The sequence below is a fragment of the Asterias amurensis genome, chromosome 9 (assembly GCF_032118995.1).
Source record: "Asterias amurensis chromosome 9, ASM3211899v1".
Taxonomy (NCBI): domain Eukaryota; kingdom Metazoa; phylum Echinodermata; class Asteroidea; order Forcipulatida; family Asteriidae; genus Asterias; species Asterias amurensis.
The window spans coordinates 9,576,963-9,600,797 of record NC_092656.1 but is presented as its reverse complement, the minus strand read 5'-3'; the positions used below and the strand labels follow the sequence as shown (position 1 = coordinate 9,600,797).

Below are 23,835 nucleotides of genomic sequence, written 5' to 3'. Positions count from 1 at the left end.
ATTATTTCTTCATTTCATAAGAAGGAGGCGGGAGGGGGTGGGTGGGGTGGGGGGGGTCGTGGTGGCAATTTGTCTGATACCTGGTAAATTGTTGACGTTCTTTTCGCACCTAACTAGGGGGGGGGGATTAAGTAGGTAACAGGCGAGTTGGAGCTTTATTATTGCGTTATACGGCTGGAAATCGCCAGAGCTCCGGCACTTTCGTAAAGAAGAAGATTTGCGCTCTTCATAATTGGGCCTGATATAATAATTCTATTAGGATCTCCTAATTTGTTGTATCAATATTTGGACTTGGAATGCGGCACTTGTTGTAAGAGGAAATCAAATTTTGGGTAGGTGTTTTTCTATTTCCGTAAAAAATAAACAAGCGTACTGTTGATTGATCAGAAATATCTTCTTTTTTTTTTGAGAAAATATTAAACTTAAAGGCACTGGCCACCTTCTGGTAACTGTTAACAAAACAGTAATTCCACTTGGTGTATCCCAACATATGCATAAAATACGAGCCGGTGTGAACCGATAGAGCTGCTAAGCACAAAAATCTGCTTAGCATGACATTTTGGCCTTCATAAAGACAAGATTTCCAACCAAATTTCAACGTGATTTTCAGGATAAGCAAACAACAGCTGAATACCAGTAACGGGCAATATGCATCAAATGGAAATTATGTTGGTAATCATGTTTTTATCAAGGAATACATTTTATGCTAAGCACATTTTTGTGCTTAGCAGCTCTATGAAATTGGGCCTTGGTTAAAGACATTGGACACTTTCTGAACAGAACACAAGTTAAAAGTTCACAGATTTACAAATAACTTACAGGGTTTAAAGAAGGTTATGGTGAAAGACTTCCCTTGAAATATTCTTCCAATAAAACATTTTCTTTTTGAGAATACATTAAAACAATTATCAATTCTCGATATCGAGAATAACGGATTTATTTTAAACCAATGACACGGCGAAACGTGCGGAAACAAGGGTGGGTTTTCCCGTTATTTTCTCCCGACTCCGATGACCGATTGAGCTTAAATTTTCACAGGTTTGTTATTTTATATATAAGTTATGATAAACGAAGTGTGGGCCTTTAGACAACACTGTTTACTGATGTTGTGCGATTGCTTTAAAGGCACTGGACACATAAAATAAGTTTTTCTTATTGGTGTATCCAAACGTTTGCATAAAATAACAAAAATGTGACAATTTTGACTATCGTCATGCAAGTTGCAAGAGACCAGCAATGAAGTAAAACTAACACTCTTGTTGCACAAGTTTGTGTGCTTTCAGATGCATGAAAAAGACTTCAGTTCTGAAGTCTTTACATATTTGAGTGTGATATTACCTCTTTCTCAAAACCTACTTTACTTCAGAGGGAGCCGTTTCTCATAATGTTTTACACAATCAAAAGATCTCTACTGCTCGTTACCAAGTGTTTTAGGCCTATTATGGTAACATTAATTTCAAGTAATTTTATATAGTGTCCATGTGCCTTTAACAAAAAAAAAAATCACAGAGAAAAGCTCTTCTATCAGGTTTCTTTCAGTCAATACGATGGAACACAATTTGATCCGTCAACATTATGGTAACGATGGAGAGTCTTCATTATGAAGGAGTGATATATACACCGGGATCCCTCCGGGTATATATCGCCAGAGAATCTCGCCGAGTATCTCCGATGATCTCGCCGTGGATCCCGTCGATGATCCCCCGAAGTTCCTCCGAGGGATGTGACTCCCACAGGTTTTACTTGTTAATACCCGGCACTGGTTGCGATGGAGTGTTTTTCCCCTCTTCTTTTGAGCGAGGGTATTAAGAAGGACCTTATATGTAGAACATATTACATTTCAGAGCAACACATTGTATATGGTTATCGTGTCATACGTTTATACACTGACATCAATCGATTGATGGGATTTGAAGAATACAATGTAAAACACATCAATCGGGGTTCGAAGCCCACCCGAGCAATATGCCTATGATCACTTTTCACATGACTCGGGAAAGCACTACCAGTGCTAACACACATCGGTGTATGGATAAAAAACAAAATGAATATTTTTGTTTTCCCCGATGCAAATTTAACATGTCTTATACATCAATTCCCTTTTATCAAGTATATGAAAGTTTATATTATTTATTATTATGGCCAGCATCCCTAACAGGATAACGGTATATACGACCTTGCCCTTGCTCGCAAAAAGCAATCAATCAAAAACAATTCATTTTCCGAACCCTAGATATGGAGGTTTCCAAAAGGTAGGCCAGTGAAAATCTGCTGTGTTTTATTGCGGATGAATTATACACGGAAAAACAGTTTCACATATGGGATGGTTCATGCAAATAAACCGTCCACACAGTCCGTAGCACACTGTGTTCAAATTAAATAAGATACTTTTTCTGAAATGTGAGAGTATGTTCGTGCGAATCAGTGATAAACTCAACGAAGCGCATGCTTTAGATGGTACTAAATTGAAATTGCAAAAGCTTGCAAAAATAAAATAAAAAATGCGAGAAACCGTTCTTCCCTGAATAGGCCCAAGTTTACTTGTCTCCTTAGGAACAACTACGTCAACACTTTCACGGTCTGGGAGACTTAAATGGTAGTTCTGTTTTTGAAGAAGTAGTAAGCTACGAAATATTGTGTGTGTTTCTTTGAAGAATTGTTTTTACAAAATTGAAAAAAATGGTTTCGCCTCACTGTGTTACCTTTGTTTTTTAAGAAGGATTGGGTTGGACCCAACCCTTTTTATGCGTATTCACTGCGGTGATTGTACTGGGGATTCTGGTATGTTCTTGTTTGTTGTTTGAAACCCGGGGAGATTTTCAATGATGTAACCCCAAATTCGAATCCCAACTCAAACCGGGGTCTTGCATGCATTGGGTTTGTACTCTCATCCTTCGGACAGCATGTGTATACCCCCCTTTGTTTTATTTAATCAACCATCTAAAACCTAATAAAACGTTGTCCCCATCCTCATTGATAAGAAACTCAATTCTGTTGTCTGAATCCAGACAATTTTAAAGGGAACGCAACAGTATTTTGAGAGAACGAAACAACATTTCGAGGGGACGAAATCATTTCAATTACGCTGCGCGTTGTGCAATTGGTATAATTATATTTATAATGAAATGCTGAAAGTATTTGGAACAGAACTGTAATTGAACTTAGGCGAACATGCAATGTGTGTCACCTAACGTGACTACAGTATTGCAATGGTGACTTGACAGCTGGAACTCAACTGTTTGAACTAGTACATCTTACTCTGAGAATAGACAATAATTTAAATCTCAAGATGGGCATGTATGCATAATGTGATTGGGATAACTGAGTTGAACTCGATCGGGTTGAACCATGAGTTTAACCGACATTGCACCGAGTCTGAACGTGCTCTTGAAATGCTTATACACGGCCTTATTATTTGCATAGGGAAACAAATCAGGGTATAAGTTATAATATACCCCCTTTGATGGATATCCATGACCTTGTCTACCAAAGCTGTACTGTATTTGTATACAGTTCTTTGTCAAGGCCATTGTTAATATCCCTCAATGAGGGGATAATAAAGTTTTAATCTACATACTTAATCTCTTTTTCTATAGCTATCTTTCCGCATCACTGTGTGCGAAAAGGCAGATCGCTTCCATTTCGTGGGTTTCCGTCACCACCGGAGCAAAATTAAATGGATGGAAAAACTATTACAAATCAATATGATCCGATGTGGAAAAGATAATAGCAGCGTTTTCATTAACAGAGGCACCGTGACTTTAAACATCTGTGTATAAAGAAAATGAATTCATATTGGATTTTGTTCTGTATTTTTTGAAAATTAGACGGTGACATTCGTGTCAACTAAAACACGCTGCTGACTTGGCTGTGATTATCTTGTTGTGGGTTACCTTAAAGGCAAGGGACACCTTTGGTAATTGTCAAAGACAGGTATAACTTGGTGTATCCATGCATACAATAACCAACCTGTGATCATTTGGGTTCAATTGTTCATCGAATTTGCAAGAGAATAATGAATGAAAACGACCCTTGTTTCACAGTAATGTGTGTGCTTTCTTCTAGTGCCTAATAAAAGGGTTCAGTTGAAGTCTATCATTATTTGAGTGAGAAATTACCTCTTTTTCCAAGAAAAAAAACTACGTTACTCCAACAGCTCTCTATTGCTCGTTACTAAGTAAGCTTTATGTCCTAAACATTATTTCGTGTAATAATTACCAATATACATGTAGTGTCCAGTGCGTTTAATGGGTTATTAATTTGGTAAACTGCTGCGGCGTGAAGGTCGCTTCCCACACAGCAACCGTTCACGGTACACTACTCTGTCTGACTTAGCAGTAGTGCCTTGGTGTAAGTGATCATACGGGGCTTGACAGCAAAATAACTATCGTTAATATCTCTTGCCATCTGCACACAATTTTTGTGTGCTAAAACTGACACCATAGTTGTTGTCACTATAGACGCAACTCACAGCCGACATAGCCTGCTAAAATAAAACTTAACTTCTGCTAGACCAATTATATTACAGTTATTTTAACACCCTTTATTCCCTTCTCGGTATCTATGTGTAGAAAACTTCCATAGTGTCAATTTTATCACTATAGTTTTTGCCGTGTGTGCTCATTTTGTTTTGTAGTGTAGCTACGTGATTTTTGTTTTATTTGTTTTGCTGGGACAGGAGAAAATTAATAACAATGTGGCTAACAAATGTTTTTTGTTTTTTTTTTTTTTTTTTTTGCAATCCACTGAACTCACCAAATTGTTTTTTTCTTTTGTTAACAATGGTTTGACTAGTTTAAATACAATTATGCTCCTTAAAAAAATTACTGTTTGGTTATTATTTATGTATTAATGCTGATTATTATTATTTTTATTAAATATTTCAAGACTTTTTTTCATCTATTGTCTTCCTTTTGGAAGATGTTTTTTCCTCTGTTTATTTACACTTCAATGGTTTATGTACTTTTTTTCCATATTATATTTACATTAAACTTACACAGTTTTAAGATCATGGTAGTATAAAGCTTCCCTGAAAATATTACTTGCTTGAGGTGCTGTAGTTTTTGAGAAATGAGTAAAACAATGTCATGAAAAAAAAATTTGTCTCAGTGATCATTAGACGAAAATTATTTTAGCATGTAAAAACGTGTTTTTCATGACACTGTTTCACTCATTTCTCAAAAACTATAACAGCACCTCAGCAAGTAATATTTTCAGGGAAGCTTTCTACTGTCATTATCTTCAAACTGTGCAAGTTTAATGTAAATCTGTCGGTATTGTGTTTTGTGTTACAAAAAAGTAAATTATACGACACTATACGGTATTTGCTCTAAACCATTAGGACCATCATAATACAATAAAAACAAAGCACTGAGAGGGTCGGCACCTTCTACTAGGATAAAAATAATACAATTACTCCGATTCATACCGACATCGGGGCTAACTAAATACTTTTATTGACTGATGACTCCTGCTGAGTCGCCATCTTTATTATTTAAATTGACTCGCCGAACCTTTAAAAAAAAACATGTATTATTGAAGTACTTTGGCTTTGCCTCTAATTTTAGGAGTGATCACCGAACAACGTACATCTTTTCTTTTATTTACTTTCGTTTAGTATCGAAGTGCACGAAGTTAAAGACACTGGACACCTTGGGTACATGTTAAATACCACGATATTCTCACTTTGTTTATCAAAACACAGCATAGAATAACAAAACTATGAACATTTTGACTCAATTTGCCATACAAATGCAAGAGAATTGTTGCACTTCATTCAGGCGTCAAGCCTGAAATATTTTAATATTCAAGTGAGATATTACCTATTTCTCAACACTAATTTACTTCAAAGGGAGCCGTTTCTTAATTTCTTTTTGAACAACCAACAATCCCCGATTATTCGTTATTAAGTAAGTTTTCATAACATTTATGTCGAGTATTTACCAATAGTGTCTATAGTATCGTAAAGTGTACTCAATTACCAAATTGGCACATTGTTAAAGCCATTGGACACTTTATGAACAGAACTAAAGTCAAAACATCACAGATTTACAAATAACTTTCAGTGTTTACAGAAGGTAATGGTGAAAGACTTCCCTTTAAATATTATTCAATGAAATGCTTTACTTTTTGAGAAAACATTAAACAATTATCAATTATCGATATCGAGAATAACGGATTTATTCATGACACGGTGAAACGTGAGGAAACAAGAGTGGTTTTTGCCGTTATTTTCTCCCGACTCTGATGACTTATTGAGCCTAAATTTTCACAGGTTTTTTATTTTATATATAAGTTGTTTACCGACGTTGTGTGATTGCTTTAAACAACTGCCGTGTCACATTAAAATAGTTGGAACAACGTGCAGTGACAAACAGCCAAATAATGTCAAACGAGATAATATTCTAAAGCCACTGTCGACATCGTCATTGAAGTGCCTATCTAATTGGACACCGTGCCCGGAATCAAATCAAGGTTATGTTTCAATTTGAAGATTGAATGTAATTGTCCAGCCCTCAGAAAATTTGTCAGCATTTAAGTTCAGATAATTCCATTAGGCGTTGATTACTCACTGTACCCAAACTTTCATTTGTAATGAAACATTGCAAATGTGGCCCACTTCATATACACCACCCCCTCCCTCCATAAACAAAAACACACACCACCAAAACAAACAGAAACACACCAAAAACTCCACAAACAGCAGTTACAGTAACAGCAACAACACTCAAGTACAAAACAGTTAAACAAACAAACAAACAAACAAACAAACAAACAAACAAAACGCAGGCAAACAACCACCCCCAAAAAAACACACACAAAAAACACACCAAACAACAACAACAACAAAAACAACAACAACAACAACAACAACAACAACAACAAGAAAACATTAAACATTTATTTTAAAGCTTATATTATTAACACACTATACAATCTGTAGTTAAACAAACCTGAAAACCTGTCTGAAATGGAAACACTTCAAATACATCTTCCAAGTTTCATTTTGAGAAATACTTCACATCCAGTAACCATCAGTCTAAAACTTGTACCAGTTGGTTGTTGTAACCATAGGAAAAAAGGACCACACAACAACAGTTTGTAACAGTCTTAGAAGACTTAGAAGTGGGTGAGCACTTTCATATGCTGGCTATAATTAGTATTCGTCCATCATCTCGTTGAGGTATGATTAAAACGCATTTAACTAAATTAACGTGAATTGAGCAAGCGCAATACTGAAAGAGCGCAGCTCCCTGAATTCACGCATACAATGCGTGAAAGAACGAAATACTCTCGTGACGTTGCGATTTAATTGGGGTTATCAGTAATCATTTATCGCTTTTTAAAGGCACTGGACACCTTTTGATGATAATAATAGCCAAAGACCAGTCTTCTCGCCTGGTATATCTCAACATATATGCATAAAATGGCAAAACAGTGACAATTTACACTCAATATTGGTCGTCGATGTTGCGAGAGAATACTGGAAAAACACCCTTGTCGCACAGAGTTGTGCGCTTTCAGATGCTTGATTTCGAGACCTCATCACAGCTAATTCTCGCAATCAATTTAAATATTTCAATGAGAATTTACTTATTGCTCCAAAACTAAGTTACTTCAGAGGAAGCCGTTTATAACAGGATGTTTTACTATCATCAGCTCTCCATTGCTCGTACCAAGTACGTTTCTCTTTTGCTAACAAATCTTTTGGGTAATTTGTGTCCAGTGCATGCCTTTACAGACACTCAAAAAATGCGAACCATTAAATGTTCGAGAAGTCCATCGACTTGAACCAGTTAAAAGTGTAAAACACATATATTAGAGATGTAAGCACATCCAACCTACCTCAATTAATCTGTGCTTCAGAAAGTCGAGGTCCTGTTTGGAGAGTAACAGTAGCCTTACTCTCACGAGTAATCTCAGTTTGGGCAGAGTGATCGTTGATCAGTAGTAGCCGCGGGGTGGTTGTGGCACTTCGTCCCCGCTAAACCTTGCTTCCTCCTGCGTGTAGCAATATCTAACAAGCTACCGTCGTGCGTTAAACTGCAACCTGCAATAGAACAACACGAACATATAAACCGTCTACAGTCATACAGGAATATTCATATTCCACACACTGTCACCTCCGAGCCCCAATACACAACGCACCTTTTGACTTTGGGACAGTTTCCATGTACATCACTCATAAAACAGTTCCCCCTCCCCGCCGTCCTAGCTCTTAGGCTCCGCTCGGGGCGCAGCGCAGATTTTTTTTTCCCCCGTGGGGCTCTCTGCGCAAATCGTTCGCAGACACATCAGTATTTAAGTAATGAAATTAATCCAGCGCAAGCACATTGGAGCGACTGGCGACGGTTGGTCTGAGGCTAGTGTTATAACTTAAACCGAAAACCGACCGTCTACGTGTGTGTGGTTCAGAGCGTGTATTTTATACGCCTGGCTCAGTCGAGCCACCGACTCCCCTTTTTTTCAGACTCGCCCAATGGGAGGTCGAGGGGGCGTTGACCAGATTTCGAAACTCAAACAGGCGTGTGTATTATTTGGAACGAGAATCACTGCAATGTGCATTTCCCATCCCAGTAGAGGGATTTTTTTAATATTATATAGCCACGTCTTACTGTATGTCAATACCATGAAACTAAAAATGGAAAGAGAAATTGAGATCGATATGTACGGCTGTCCATGCGAGTAGTTAAAGGCGCAACATTCGAACCGCGGTTACACGTAAACTAGTTTTACAACAATCGTCCTGAGAATTTATACTACACAACCAATTAGTGTAATTGTCACTGGCTGTTCACATGTGCATATAGATACCAATAGGATAGTTTTAATTGGCTTGGGTCGTGTATCCGTCCCGGGTTGCCTTCAAATGAGGGACGCGTGTGCACGTTTTTGTAGTATAGAACTGCTCCTCAAAGGTGTTCCCGATTTTTTTTAAGGATTCCTTTTTTTTGAAATTATTTATAACTTGTTTTATTTTTTTCAACCGAAAGGCACTACGACAGTAGCAATTATTTTTTTTTTTATTTGTTTATTTAATCATTTATTTACCTATTTATTTCAAAATTTATAAACATGATACAGATATCAGCACAACGGCTGTTTTGCATAATGGTCCTGTGTCGTAAAAATCTAAAAGGAGTCTACAGAAAAAGAAAATAAATTACACACGGGATAGTACCAATTGACCATTGCCACCCCTCCCCCGTGTACTCTTAAATCTCCCGGGTCAGAAACACTTTACTGACAAACAAATCACTAAAATTAACGCACACGGCTGTATAACGGAGCATAAAATAAATGTCTCAGTTGGGGACAACGTTGGTATGTGCTATTAACCCTGGTCTCTAAAGACAATGACACTAATGGTAATCACTCAAAATAACACTTAGCATAACAGCTTACCTGGCAACGCAACGAGCAATGTATAGCTGTTGATAGTATAACACATTTTAAGAAACTGCTCCCTCTGAAGTTAAGTAGCTTTTTAAAGAAGGTAATTAAAGTGCCACTCAAATAATAAAATACTTCAGCTGAAGCCTCTCATTAAACATAATTATGAAATCACTCCAAGTAATGCAACAAGGGTGTTTTTCTTTCATTATTCTCTTGCAATTTTGATGACCAATTGAGCCCAAATTTTCAGAGGTTTGTTATGTTACAAACATCCCACCCAGGGATATACAAACTGAGAAAACTGTTCTTTAAAAATAATTACCAAAGGTGCCCATGCCTTTAAACAAAATGCACTTGTTTCAACCAAACCCACATCCAACGAGATTGGCAGCCGCATGAACTCTAAATCAAGTCAAGTTGATTCGACAATTTGGAAATTAAGTTGTCACCGATGCTCACCCCGCATTATATTTGAGCGTGAACATCTGTTGGAGGTTGTTTAATCCAGCAGCCATGGGAAGAAGGTATGCGCTGATGACTTGCCAACATGTGCAAATGCTTAACACACATTATGCGTATTCCAAATGATATCTCCAATAATAGATTGCTGTTTTTGTTAAGCTCTAGGATGGGATCTATATTGTACGGTTACTTGTCGATGTTTCAACCGGTAAGCTCTGACTGAACATTCCTTGCACACTCAACAACAACAATTCCCTGACCCGGAGTCCGTGTTTTCCAGGGGCTTGACCCACGACCGGGTCAAAATAGACCTGGAAGTTCTGTGTCCCCAGAGAGGGGGGGGGGGGGGGGCATTAACGGATCAGATTTGACCCGAATTCCATTATCTCAAAGGGCTGATCCTTTGCAGGGTCAGAATTAATCTGGATTCATTGTATCCGTCGGTTGATCCATAACCCATTACCGGGCCAGGGTATAAACGGGAAGTTATGTGTCCCAAGAGGCATAATCGGATTATGTCAGTTCGACCCATTTCGGTGCCACTTTGACATATATTCCGTTTAATACTGACCCAGAAATGGGTCACGCTTCAAGAGTTCGTGATCTAGATCAACTCTGACCATAACAATTTTAAGTGGGCTTTCTCATGGGACAATAACAAGTTTGTAATACTAATAATACTAGCAAGTTTTGTGTATATAGCGCATTTCACAATGACCGTCTCAATGCGGTTCACATTAGTGCCCTGGTCGTTGAGCCAATAACATCTCTTTAATCTTTCTCAAATCACTGGGAAACCGTAGCACTCCAAAGGCTTTTTCATACACACGATCATCCATTTATACCTCTGGGTGAAGAGAGGCAAACGTATCTTGCTCAATGACACAAGTCTCACGACCGGGGCCCGGACTCGAAACCCACACCCCATTGACTTAAAGGCAGTGGACACTATTGGTAATTACTCAAAATAATTATTATCATAGAACCTTTCCTGATAACGAGTAATGAGAATAGGTTGATATTATAAAACATTGTGTGAAACAGCTCCCTCTGTAGTTTTCGAGAAAAAAAGTAATTTTCCACGAATTTGATTTCGAGACCTCAGATTTATAATTATTTTGAGGGTATCGTAATCAACCCACTGAAAACATACAACTTCGGGTGACCATGGTGCAAGAAGGGTGTTTTTTCCTTTCATCAATATCTCGCAACTTCGACGACCGATTGAGCTCAACATTTCACAGGTTTGTTATTTTATGCATATGTTGAGATTCACCAAGTTAGAAGACTATTCTTTGACAATTACCGAAGGTGTCCAGTGTTTTTAACCGACATAACTGTAATCCGATGCTCTTAACCACTCGGACACGTTGCTCTTAACCACTGGGCTATAACAACTCATGACTCCGGACCTACCTCCTTTCCCCTGCCCCACTCAGACGTCTTTATAGGGTTCAGACTACACCATCAATTAGGTCTTACAGTGACTACTGATTTAGATATGGAGACAGCAGTCTTCTCGTATAGAAAAACACATCTCACTCGAGAAAACACGGACGAACATCAAGTGCAATTAAGTGACAAAGGCAGCATTTCAACGTCATCATAGTGTGCGAATTAAGTGCGAACGGTGTGAACAGTATCTTAAATAAAAATACTCATTAAAGTCACTGGACACATTTGGTAATGGTGAAAGACCAGTCTTCCCACTTGGTGTATCTCAATATTTATGCATAAAATAACAAACCATGTGAAAATTTTTAGCTCAATTGGTCGTCGAAGTTACTAGATAATATGAAAGAAAGAGAACAAAAACACACTCTTGTCACAGTAAGTTGTGTGCTTTCAGAGGCTTGATTTCAAAATCTTATTCTGAGGTTTCAAAATCAAATTCGTGGAAAATTACTTCTTTCTCGAAAACTATGTTTGTAATACTTCAGAGGGAGCCGTTTCTCACAATGTTTGATACTATCAACCTCTCCCCATCACTCGTTACAAAGTAAGGATTTATGCTCATAATTATCTGGAGTAATGACAACCCACTCGGCACAACTCACTCAAGAAAACACAGACAAAAAACTACATTTCAGTGACAAAGATCACAGATAAATTTACTCAAGAGTTTCAGGTAAAATCTTATGGTTATACAACTACTCAACATTTCGTTTAGTATGCTGTGATCGTCTTAACAGGGAAACCATTTACACACTAAAAAAACAAATCCACATGTTTCGATATTCACATCTGAAATGGAAGAATGATGAGCACTCCGTCAGGAAAACTGGCGTGACTGCAACCTATAGTAAGTCTGTGCCAGTTTTGTTTAAACAAGTAGGTTGCACAAATTAGTAGCCCACAGGGCATGTTGTGAAGTGGTGTTTACAAGCTAGCAGGCAATGTACGCTGGGCTCGTCTGAAAGGCAATCCCTTCTCTGTTCGATGATTGCGAAGACACAGTGAACTCAAAAGGTGACATTAGCATGAATAAGGATCTAGATTGAGTTTAAAAATGGTTATTTGAAAGGGAAATGAAATTTAAGATTTATTGAAAAAAAAAATCCACTTTGGTTCAAGTACTAATAAGCACGAAGGAAAAGGTCAGCCCCAAATCTCAATTTGTTTTAAATGATCTAATAATAATACCAACAATAGAAAAGGTGGCTGCAGGCAATTATAACACAATTAAACGAAGGAGAGTGATGTGTTTCTTTAAAAGCACTGGGACACATTTGGTGGTTGTCAAAGACTAGTTTTCTCACTTGGTATACCCAACTCATTTTATGCATGCAATAACACATCTGTACATTATTTGGACGCATTTGTTAATTGAAGTTGCAAGAGAATAATGACATTAAAAAAAAAAAAAAAACTATGTTGCACACATTAATTTGTGTGCTTTCAAATGCCTAAAATTGCTTCAGGTCTGAATTCTTTTAATATTTGAGTGAGAAATTACCTATATTATGAACAAAAACTTTGTAACTCCATAGGGAGCCATTTTCCAAAATTTATTTTACACTACAGACAGCTCTATACATAGCTCTTTACCAAGTAAGTTTTAGTACGAACACCAATTTCGAGTGTTAGCATAATAGTGTCCAGTTCCTTTAATGGGTACTGCATGTATGATATTTGCAAGACCTAGCTCTTTTAAACTGTTCACAAAACAACCTGTTTTTTAAGAGTTTCAAAAATCTTAGGGGGAATTTGAGCATTTATATTGTTTACTTCTAAAAAAGGTTATCAAGTGCTCTATTTTGTTTTCCTTGGATATAAACTGTTCCTATAGTTATCAAGCAGACCCTCTTAGTCAAACCGTCTACCGCGGGGCAGGTAGAAGGCAAACAAACGATACTCCATAAATATTGTTCTGCCTCTGGCTTCTAGTAGGAGGAGAGCTGGAGAATTTTGCTGAGGTTGGCCACGTAATTGCCAAGTTGTGTTCTTTACTCGGTTTGAAGCCCCGTGACCAATGCAGCGTGGCGAGATCGGGGGCAAGGGCGGGCACGCCCCTCCAACAGGTCAGGCGAGGCAATGGCGAGTGGATCGGCAAGAACAAAGTAACACTACGTGACGTGAGTGTGTGCGACTTAACCGGCAGGGCATAATCAGGAGACAATTCCATAGAGATGCTTAAGCAGAAGATACTGCTTTTAAAAGAACACCTACTTAGCAATAACGATCAGCATATCAGTCACAAATTGTGAATGTAAACACGGTAATTTGGCTGGTGATCTTATTCTGGCAAAACAACAAAGAAAACAAAACCGAAAATGTTAAACTGTAACTGGTAACAAGAAACGTAACTAACTATAACTAAAAACTGCAACTATTAGAAAACCTGCGGGTGCAACCAAGAGTGAATCTGTTTTGACGGAGTGTTGTCTCTGCAAACAGCCAACATTAGAGAGGTTTCGCAGGCAAACAGATACGGATACGTCATCATTATGACGTCATACGCTAGTCGCTATCCGCTGTGTGTAGAAGACACTGATATCCTGCTTGCTACACGTGAATAGGTTACGGATAGCTAAACCATGTTGTCCTTTCTTAATGGCTGAACCTAGTGCGAAACTTTGCTAGTATAGATATTCGTACCGTTACCGTCTACCGAGCCACAATGAAGAACATAATAACATTGTAAAGTAGTTTGTATGATCCAGCAGTAAACCTGGGCAAAAGATGCCGGTTCGTTTGACGGATGACTTATTTTTCGCCTGATGAATCTAGCAAAGAAAGACTCCTGCTAGGGTCGAACCGTCAGGCCATTAACCATTTTTTGCAAAAAAAAATAATATATATATATATTTATTCAGCTATTTCTCAAAGCAGTCTTTGAGATAAGAAATGCCCTTTCACTCTGTGAAATGCAGTGTCTCTTTACTGTTTTTCAAGTGCACTGTGAATTCGCCCCGTTCTAACCCGTGATTTTGTGCGTTTGTGTTTTGATAAGTTTCAGGTAACGTCGAATGGGATTTGCCTACGGCTTTACGGGGGCCAGAGACAGGGGTAAGGAGGAGGGAGACAGGGGGGGGGGGTGTCAACAATTGTTGTATTTGAGGAGGTATCTCCCCTCACATTGCCCTTGGACAATACGCTGTAGAGTTATATACACACCCGAACTTCCCACACGGCGCCCTTGGACAAAAAATGGCCAACGAAGAGTAGACACATAACGTGTACATGTACTTTAGAGTTTGCCCTCGAAGCTCTTCAAGACTTAAAAGGAGGATTTTTTTGGAAAGGTTGGATACACTTTGCTGTTGGGGGTGATGTATATATCATCGGTCTACGTGCAGTCTACAAGTATATGAGGATTACTGTCAGACGTTAGTTACTCACCCTGTAGGCTTTGCTTTTGCATAATGACTCAAGCACAAAGATAAACAACGTATGATACAAGCACAATTTGCTCTCCCTGAAGGACAAACTGTTTGTGTTGATATTCATCTTCAAAGATCCTCATCTAGATTGAATTTCTACTGATGGGGAAACATTGAGCACAGAGTGCCCCCATCACAAAAAAGTTACAAGTTAAGTTGTTTCATAACCTGTGATCTACCACATCTACCCAGCATCCCCATCCCCGCACACAAATCAACCCATATACTCGTAAAATTTGAGCTCAATGGTCGTCAAAGTTGCAAAATAATAATGAAAACAAAGCCTCACCCTTGTCACACGAAGTTGTGTGCTTCTAGATGGTGGATTTCATTCTAAACCTCAAATTTCATTCTAAATCAAATTCATTGAAAATTACTTCTTTCTCGAAAACTATGTCACTACAGAGGGAGCCGTTTCTCACAATGTTTTATACTATCAACCTCTCCCCATTACTCATCACTAAGTAAAGTTTTATGCTAATAATTATTTTGAGTAATATCGATAGTGTCCATGCCTTTAAAGAGTCAAAGAGAAGCCTCGGTCTGTCAAACCACTACCCACTATGTTAAGTCTTTTACGAGTCGAGATGCATAAGATGCTCTCCAACACACCAACCTTCGCCCGCTTCGAATCTTCTCAAATCTTTAAGACGTATCCAGGGGCCTTAACATTTCTGAAACACACTGACAGTAATGTTTTTCAAATCATCCACGAGAGCGTTCACGAATGGCCTAACGCTTTAAAGTATGATGTTGAATGAACATTTTGAAACCACCTGCAAAAAATCCTCATGTTCGGCATCTGATGTTGACATTATGTCACAGTTTCGAGTGAACCTTAACTCTTGCTGCGTGTTGTAATATTAGTTAAAATGATTGGTATCGGTGAGTGAAGCGTTGGTGTGTGTGAGGCGTAGTCTGGTTCCCTAATGACATGCACTGGTCTTACAGGTCCGTTGAATTCATTGGATAAACTTGCTGTGACGTAAGCCTTCTGTATCTGCGTTATGATTGGATCGAGGTGATGTTGTGTCAGCTTGCACTCTTTTGACCGTCGGCATGCGGCACGTGTGCTTAATGTTGTGTAATTGAAGTAGTGTTGTTTTATTTACTAATTTGTAGATAGTGTATGTAGGTTAGTTTGTGTGTCATATGATGAGATAAGCAGGTCACTGCCCCAGACAGATTGAGCTGGCTGTGAGCAGGCTGGTGCTATGGGCCCCATACCACCTTTGTGTACACTTGTGTCGGGACTCTGGCCTGAGACGGGATGAGCTACGTACCAGCAGTGGATGACCAACGTGTTTGGAGGGGCCTTATCCGATGGTCCGCATCGACTGAATGAACGACATGAATGTGTATGTACGTGTGATCCGACCGCGAATTTCCAAAAGGTCATAGAACATGTCAATCAGGCTTGTCTGAGGGTAGAATGTTAACCATTGTACCTTCTTTTGCAAAAAAAATCAACTTAACTTAAAAGTAAAATGGTATTTTGGTCTACTGGCTGCAGACGAGCAGCGGTTGATAGCACATGTATTTGTACATCAAATTCTGCGTCAGATTGACCCATTTCTAGGTCAGTCTGTAAGAGATTCCGGACCATTTCTGGCCGGAACTGTTTACGAGTGTAATGCATCCACTAGAATGTCTTTGTTTCCACAAAGGTGTACTACATTAGTCGGTGAATAATGCACGAACAAGAAGGATGCTAGAGCTCGGTGTCCAATTTGTGTGAAACGGTTTGAAAAAGGTCAACGTATAATGTTCGGGCAGATGTGACTTACATTTGTATACGTCCAAGGACTGATTTCTGAAGCTTTGCGAAGGCAATTGCTTGGATCTTAAGAAAAACCTGTACTTCCAAGTACAGCCATGTATACAACTCTTTTGGGAGAAGTGTTAGCGTTTTTTATGAGAAGAGCCGGTGTGGTGATTTCGACGTTTCGAACGCTGCTGGTATTCAGGAGAATGCATTCTCCTGAAGACGGGCATAGTACACTAATCGAAACGTCGAGAGCACACCCGTTCTACGCTCAAACAACAGAAGAGTTTTATACGTGGTTATACCCTCTGAAGCAACGTAGCTTTTGAGAAAGAGGTAATTTTCTTACTTCAATATTAAAAGACTTAAGCAACAAGGTTTTTTTTTTGTATTATTCTCTTGCAACTTCGATGGCAAATATTAGTCAACATTTTACCACAGATTTGATATTGTAGGCATATGTTGGGATACACCGAGTGAGAATACTGGTCTTTGACATTTATGAAATGTGTCCAGTGCCTTAAACTGCTATGTTTTTTTTTCTTCTCTCATTTCAGTGTTATTCAACAGAGTCTATATGAGACTGATGACTATGACCTTAAACTAGTTCAATGAGCAGACACCTGTCAATGGGTGCTTCAATACACCTTAATGAGTTCCCTAAAAATCCTTAATGAAAGTAGCTCGTATTCTCGTTTCATTACCCTTTGATTCATAAAAACTGGATACCGAATCAGACAAAATGCATATGTAAATAGATCTTTGCTAGGCTGTGTGACAGTATACTACCGTCCTATAGCCGGCTGTACAGTAGCACACGCGGCGAAGAGTGGTAATAACCCAAGTGCTCCGAGCCACGGCTAAATTACAACTTTGTTAGCAAGACCATCGACATGTCGCGTTGACCTGAAATTCGAGCGAAGCCGCTAAGATGTAAAAATCTTCAACCTAATTTAAAAACACCCAGCTACTGATTCTGCTGGTTTTAATCACTACTTCGATGGTCGTACAAAAAAAAGTCTTTCCAAAAAAATAAGAAAGCATGGACAAAAGAGCTAGGTCATACAGAAAACATTATGCAAAAATGAGTAGGATAGGTGCCCTTAGCTTTCAAACCAAACCGGACCGTCTTCAGAGGCATAAACAAACATACTAACAAAAACATAATGCATTTTTAGCAAAAAGAGGAGCACATGATTCAGGGAAGGTATCCCATTGGCACTAACAGCGAACTGTAAAGTATCATTAATGTGTGAGAATGGAGCGGAACGGGTTCGAAATGCTGGCACGCAGTGTTAAATCGTGCTCACATAGGCACCAACTGACAACCCATAACTGTTATAAACTTAAACAGATCTTTAGCGTTAACTTGCCGTTTCCCTATTCTGTTCATCTCCATTTCCAGGAAGGTGTTCTTGATTATTATAGAGCATCAATTCTCCCAGGTTCTACAAAGTGATCTAATTAGGCCTGCATAAATAGCCTGAGTAATTTCTAAGTAAGGGTTAAAAAAAAAAAAAAAAAAAAAAAATACAATTATAATCAAAAGAGAGATTGTGTGAGTTCTAAAACAAACCGAGACATAATTGGTATTTTCCGGCTGTACGGTTTCCTCTCTGATGAGGTCAACAAGAGTGAGGAAGCGGGCCGGTGATTTCCAAGCCCATCTGCGAAGCCTGGGTAAACTTGGCAAGACCTCCCCGGGGGAGGAACTGTCCCCTTGAAAACACCGGCCGCTCAGTCAATACTCGAGCTTCAGTAGGAAAAAAAAAACGAGACAAAAAAAAAATGTCCGAACATCGACTAACAAGAGGTGTGTACCGTGTCGGTTTGTGGTTGAGTGTTCCTCTGGGACCAGGCGTTCAAATTATTATTTGGCGGTGGAAGTTGGCTGGAGATTGCCCGGGCTCGTTTTGGAGGATGCGCTGTGAGATGAGTAGGCGTCTCCCATTACACGGATTTTAATTGCAAGACCGGCATGAGGGAGCCGGAGCTGTCTGGCATGGGTAGAGATTTTTACAGCGCGGAAAGTAAATACCCGTAATCCTAAAATGGAGGCGTTACTACAGAGGATTGTATGCCGATTCATTTGCGATTCCATTTACTGCTGGGGTTCAAACATGGCACCAAGTCTTGACATCTTGGCGGGGGTTGTTAAACTTTACACCATGGGTGTTGGAACAGTAATCAGAAGTAATAAACCGATGTGATATTTTTTGTTTTTCAAAGTGGCTACCCTATCTTCTAGCGTAGTTAATGCCCATTTAAAAACATGCGATGACCCCATATTATAGCCAAATATCTTTGTTGTGTCATGCTCAGACTGCCAAATTCCATATGTTCAGCAACCAAAGGCACAATTGCGTCACTTACTTGCTTTTGTATTGTTTAATAAATTAAAAAAGCATTAAAGCAGAAAGAACCATAACGGATTCTTGAGTGCAACATTGTATACATAATAAATTGTTTCCAAAGTGATTCTTTTAAAAACACGCAATTTTCTATTTCTCTTCGCTTTGAAACACACAAAATGCATATTATTTATTTTTAGTCAACTACTTTTGCAAAGAAACACATACCGTTTTTAAACGCGTCATAGTGTTCATGTCTGTACGTGATATACGTAATGAGTGATTCGTCAAAGCAATTCGTTCAATATACACGTGACGTTTTGTTTCCCATTGCTCTGACATGTATCCGAGCAAAACAACCCGGAACAGCTTTGTTTTTATTCACAAAAACCTAATGTCTAGGTTCTTATAATTTTGCAAACTTTCATAAATAAAAAACCCCGTATAAACACGTCACGATGTTCAAGTGTTTATGGTAAACACACGTAATGTGTCAACACACGTAATGTGTTTACCACGCCGTTGGTAGTACACACGTCATGCGTTCAGCGGTGGTGTTACGGTAGGTGTAGAAGTCATCAACATGAATTGTTCGATTGCGAAACATCCGTAATAATTTTGAGGAAATTTCCTCTTATCAAATCAGAAGGCCCATGTAAGATATCGAATTATCGGGCAAAAAGTCACCACCGGAAGGTGAAAACGTGATTAAATCGTGAACAAAAAAAGAAAAGAAAAAAAGTCAACCCACTATATCAAAACAATCGACCAGGGAAATTGTTGTATCCAAAGTGTTACAGGTGCCTTTTGGATCCTTGGCGTGTAACCTTATAATGCCAGTGCTTTTTAAATCAAATAAGTGAACTCAGTGATTTCCGTTCGCTGAGACCAAGGGGGTTGTTGTAATCTGTACAACTTATGGATGCTGGTTTAAGCATATGAAATATCAGTAGAACTTGAAACTTTGGATGGTGGAAATACGATATGGAAAGGTTTGGGGCAACACCATGTAATGACCGTATCTTAATGAGTTTGGGTGGTTCTGATAAAGAACCGTTGGTTTCAACCCGACGTTTCGATCAGTATGCTCGGAATGCTTCTGGAGTATCGTTTTACAGTCTTTTGTTCCGGTCGAACATTCCAAATGATATCTATGTTAATATGAATAATAACAAAAATTGTGAAAACTCGGACTCAGTTGGTCATAGAATAGTAACAGGAAAAAAATCATTGTTACACAATAATGATGTGTGCTTTCAGAAGCCCAATACAAAGTTTCAGGCCTGACGTTTTTTAATTTTGAGTTTTCTTTCTCGTTGCGAGATATTAATGAAAGAAAAAACACCTTGTCACACAATTGTGTGCTTTCAGTCGCTTGATTTCGAGACCTCAAATTATTCTAAATCTGAGTATCGAAATCAAATTCATGGAAAATTACTTCTTTCTCGAAAACTACGTCACTTCAGAGGACGCCGTTTCTCACAATGTTTTATACTAACAACCTCTCCCCATTACTCGTTACCAAGTAAGGTTTTATGCAAACAATTATTTTGAGTAATTACCAACAGTGCCCACTACCTTTAAACGTATCTGCAGTGAGAGGAGTTGGCGGTTTGTAAATAATATCACATTTTTTAATATCACTGTATTTTGCATTTATTTTTCAAGCCTATGTATAGGATGACGGCTGGGATACAATAACATCATTATGTCTACATTACTTTTTAAATAACAATGGGGAGCGCTGCACAACTCGTCCTTGCTCGCAATTACGTCCAAATGGAAAATCCCAACGGCTGGGGTATGTGGAGCATAAAGGCAATGGTGATGGATGATAATGGGAAAATGTTGGGATTATTGACTTAGTGCCAGAGAGATTGGGAAAAGAACATAACATGTCTGCTTTGAAGGCTTTAGGCTCTACTACGTTAACGATCTGATAGTGCTATACTAGCAACACTAAAATAACCGATAGTCTTCAATTCCCCCTAAGCCTAAACATGGAATGTGCAACTTGTTTTCTCTTTTTTTCTTTCGAGTGCAGTTATTCTACTCCGTTTATTCAACAAACGACAACAAACATCACTTAATCCACATTAATAAAGAAGCATAATAAATACTGCTATTACATAGCAAAAACAAACATTAAATAAATATACAAGTATAAACACAGATACAAATAAAAACAATTTAGCGCGACGTTTTCACGAAATAAGGAAAAAACAAGGGACGTAATTAAAAACAAAATAAAACAAAACAATGAAACGTCACCAAATTTACATCAAAAGGTTTAAATGAAAACCCTCAAATGAACAGCCATTAAAGTAAAGGCAAAATAATTAGACCCTTTTAATTATTCTGGTGCTGCTATTATAGAGCAGGGGTGGATTTCACAAAGAGTTAGGACTAGTCCTAACTTAGGACTAGTCCTAGGAGATATACAAATTTCATGGATAGTCCTAAGTTAAGACGAGTAACTGGTCCTAACTCGAGATAAGACTAGTCCTAACTCTTTGTGAAATCCACCCCTGGTTACCTATAGACCCAGATGCATCGTCTATATATTAACCGTTATTAAAACATGTATCAACTAATATATTTTTAAGTAACGTTTTACTTATTTCCATTTTTAAGACGCAGGACCGTAATGTAATGTGATATTACATTTTTTAATTTGTATTGTTTGAAGATCTTGAAATACTTAAATACTTATATACAACAACAATAAAAAAGTACGGAGCGCTTTCTTCCATCAATTTTGCGTAGCAAACAAAACAAACGTCATAGGTCTACACTTTGTGTAGCATTTTGCACTGTTAAAAAAAAATCATTGAAAAACTTAATTATTTTTGTGCTGAAATGTTCATCTTTGTAACACGATGTAAAGGTCCACTTGCATCTGCATCTCTCTTTCGTCAGGAGTGTCTTAAAAGCAGTGGACACTATTGGTAATTGTCAAAGACTAGCCTTCACAGTTGGTGTATCTCAACATATGCATAACAAAACAAACCTGTGAAAATTTGAGCTCAATCAGTCATCAAACTTGCGAGATAATAATGAAAGAAAAAACACCCATGTCACACGAAGTTGTGTGCTTTCAGATGCTTGATTTCGAGACCTCAAATTCTAAAGTTGAGGTCTCGAAATCAAGTTCGTGACACTTACTTCTTTCTCGAAAACAACATCACTTCAGAGGGAGCCTTTTCTAACAGTGTTTTATACTATCAACCTCTCCCCATTACTCGTTACCAAATAAGGTGTTATGGTAGTAATTATTTTGAGTAATTACCAATAGTGTCCACTGCCTTTAAGACAGACATGGCGCATATAATCGACCACATATTGTCATTATTTCTACTCTACAGTCGTTGTATTTTCACTGCGAATGAAAAGTGTCATTTTCCAACCGTGCTATATCCCTGTTATACTGTCTCCCTTTTGTTCATTATACAGATATTGAAACGAAGGTTAAAAAGAGTAGTATAATGAGCGATGAATGGGTTTAATTAGCGAAGATCATCTAACGTGTAATTGCCCTGGTAGTCTGGCCAGACAATGGTCGCCGGACCGGGTTATATACATCTTTGAAAACAGCAGTTATTAGCTGGTATCTGGATATCAATATTATTGGTTTTAATTATGCAAACAGATTATGACACTAATCAGGTCGTTACAATTTAATGAAAGATGACATCTGTGTATTGTTTATAGGATTCACAGTAGTACAATGAACCCGTATTGAATTATCGGAGATAAAATGATGGTCCTCATATAAAGGAGTTGACCTCCTATTAATCCCTTCTTTTGTAAGTGCTTCAAATTGTTGGTTTGGAACAAACTTTCCAACTTGGGATCTTTGCCCAACCGTTGATTGTTATTTTGTGTAATAGGTCCCTACGCTTGAATGTGTACCCATCGCCCCCTTCTCTTTGTTTCTCCTAAGTGTTTGGTCTAGTCTGTTTTTAGTGACGTGTTGCTGCGTGTTGTAATAATTAGTTAAAATGGTTGGTATCGGTGTGTGAAGCGTTGATGTGTGTGGGGCGTAGTCTGGTCCCCGAATGACAGGCACTGGTCTTACGGGTCCTTTGAATTCATTGGATAAACTTGCTGTGACGTAAGCCTTCTGTGACTGCGTTATGATTGAATCGAGGTGGTGTAGTGTTAGCTTGCACTCTTTTGACCGTCTGCATGCGGCACGTGTGCATAATGTTATGTAATTCAAGCAGTGTTGTTTTATTGTTTTATGAATTTGGATGAACGTCCCCATCGGTTTTGTAATAGTTATGGCTGAATCACAAAATTGATACCCCATCTTATTGGTAGTTGTTGCGTAGTTTATGGTTTTGCATGTTACTTCTGTTATACAATTTCTAAAATGTAATGTTGTTTACATCATTGCTGTAATTCTAGCAATTTAGCCAGTGGCTAAAGTGTAAACAAATACAAATACCAAAAGAAACCATTGGCAGGTTCACCATACATTGTGCAAAAAGACCCGGAAGTTATTTACCAATCCCAGATCACCTTTCCTCCAAAACCGAATACTCGACATTACCCGCTATTTGTTTTTCTTCGGTTACTCCATTTCAACATTCAGCCTGGGTGAATTGATTAAAATTCCTACTCCACACTAACATACAATAGACGAGCATGATCCGGATTTAAAAGAGGAAAGCTATATCAAGTTCTGGCTGATTCAATTACATATCTATCTACCCCATTAACACTGACATGTTCAAAACGCCTGTGCAGCCAACCACAGGAGAGCTCCACACAATGCGTGGGCTTTTACTATAAAATCTCAAATTAAGACTCTTATTTGCACCAAAAAAAAAGTGTGACGTCACGACTTTGCAAAGCGTATAATGGTTCATTTTTATTTACAAAAAAAAAAATCCCTCTTTTGATTGCTCGTTTAAATTTTATATTTTTAAACCTAAAAGGATTACTTATTTGGGTAGTGATTTGGTTCGCTTTT

At 38.3% G+C, this 23,835-nt stretch overlaps 1 protein-coding gene across 1 annotated transcript in view; it reads right to left on the bottom strand.

Annotated features, from left to right (window-relative positions):
- The window catches only part of LOC139942224 (isotocin receptor-like), a 63,551-nt gene that overhangs the window by 16,858 nt on the left and 22,858 nt on the right, over positions 1–23,835 (bottom strand). The window contains exon 2 of the mRNA XM_071939010.1: positions 7,846–8,050. The gene's annotated coding sequence lies outside the window, so the exon portion shown is untranslated. The remainder of the gene's footprint in view (positions 1–7,845; positions 8,051–23,835) is intronic.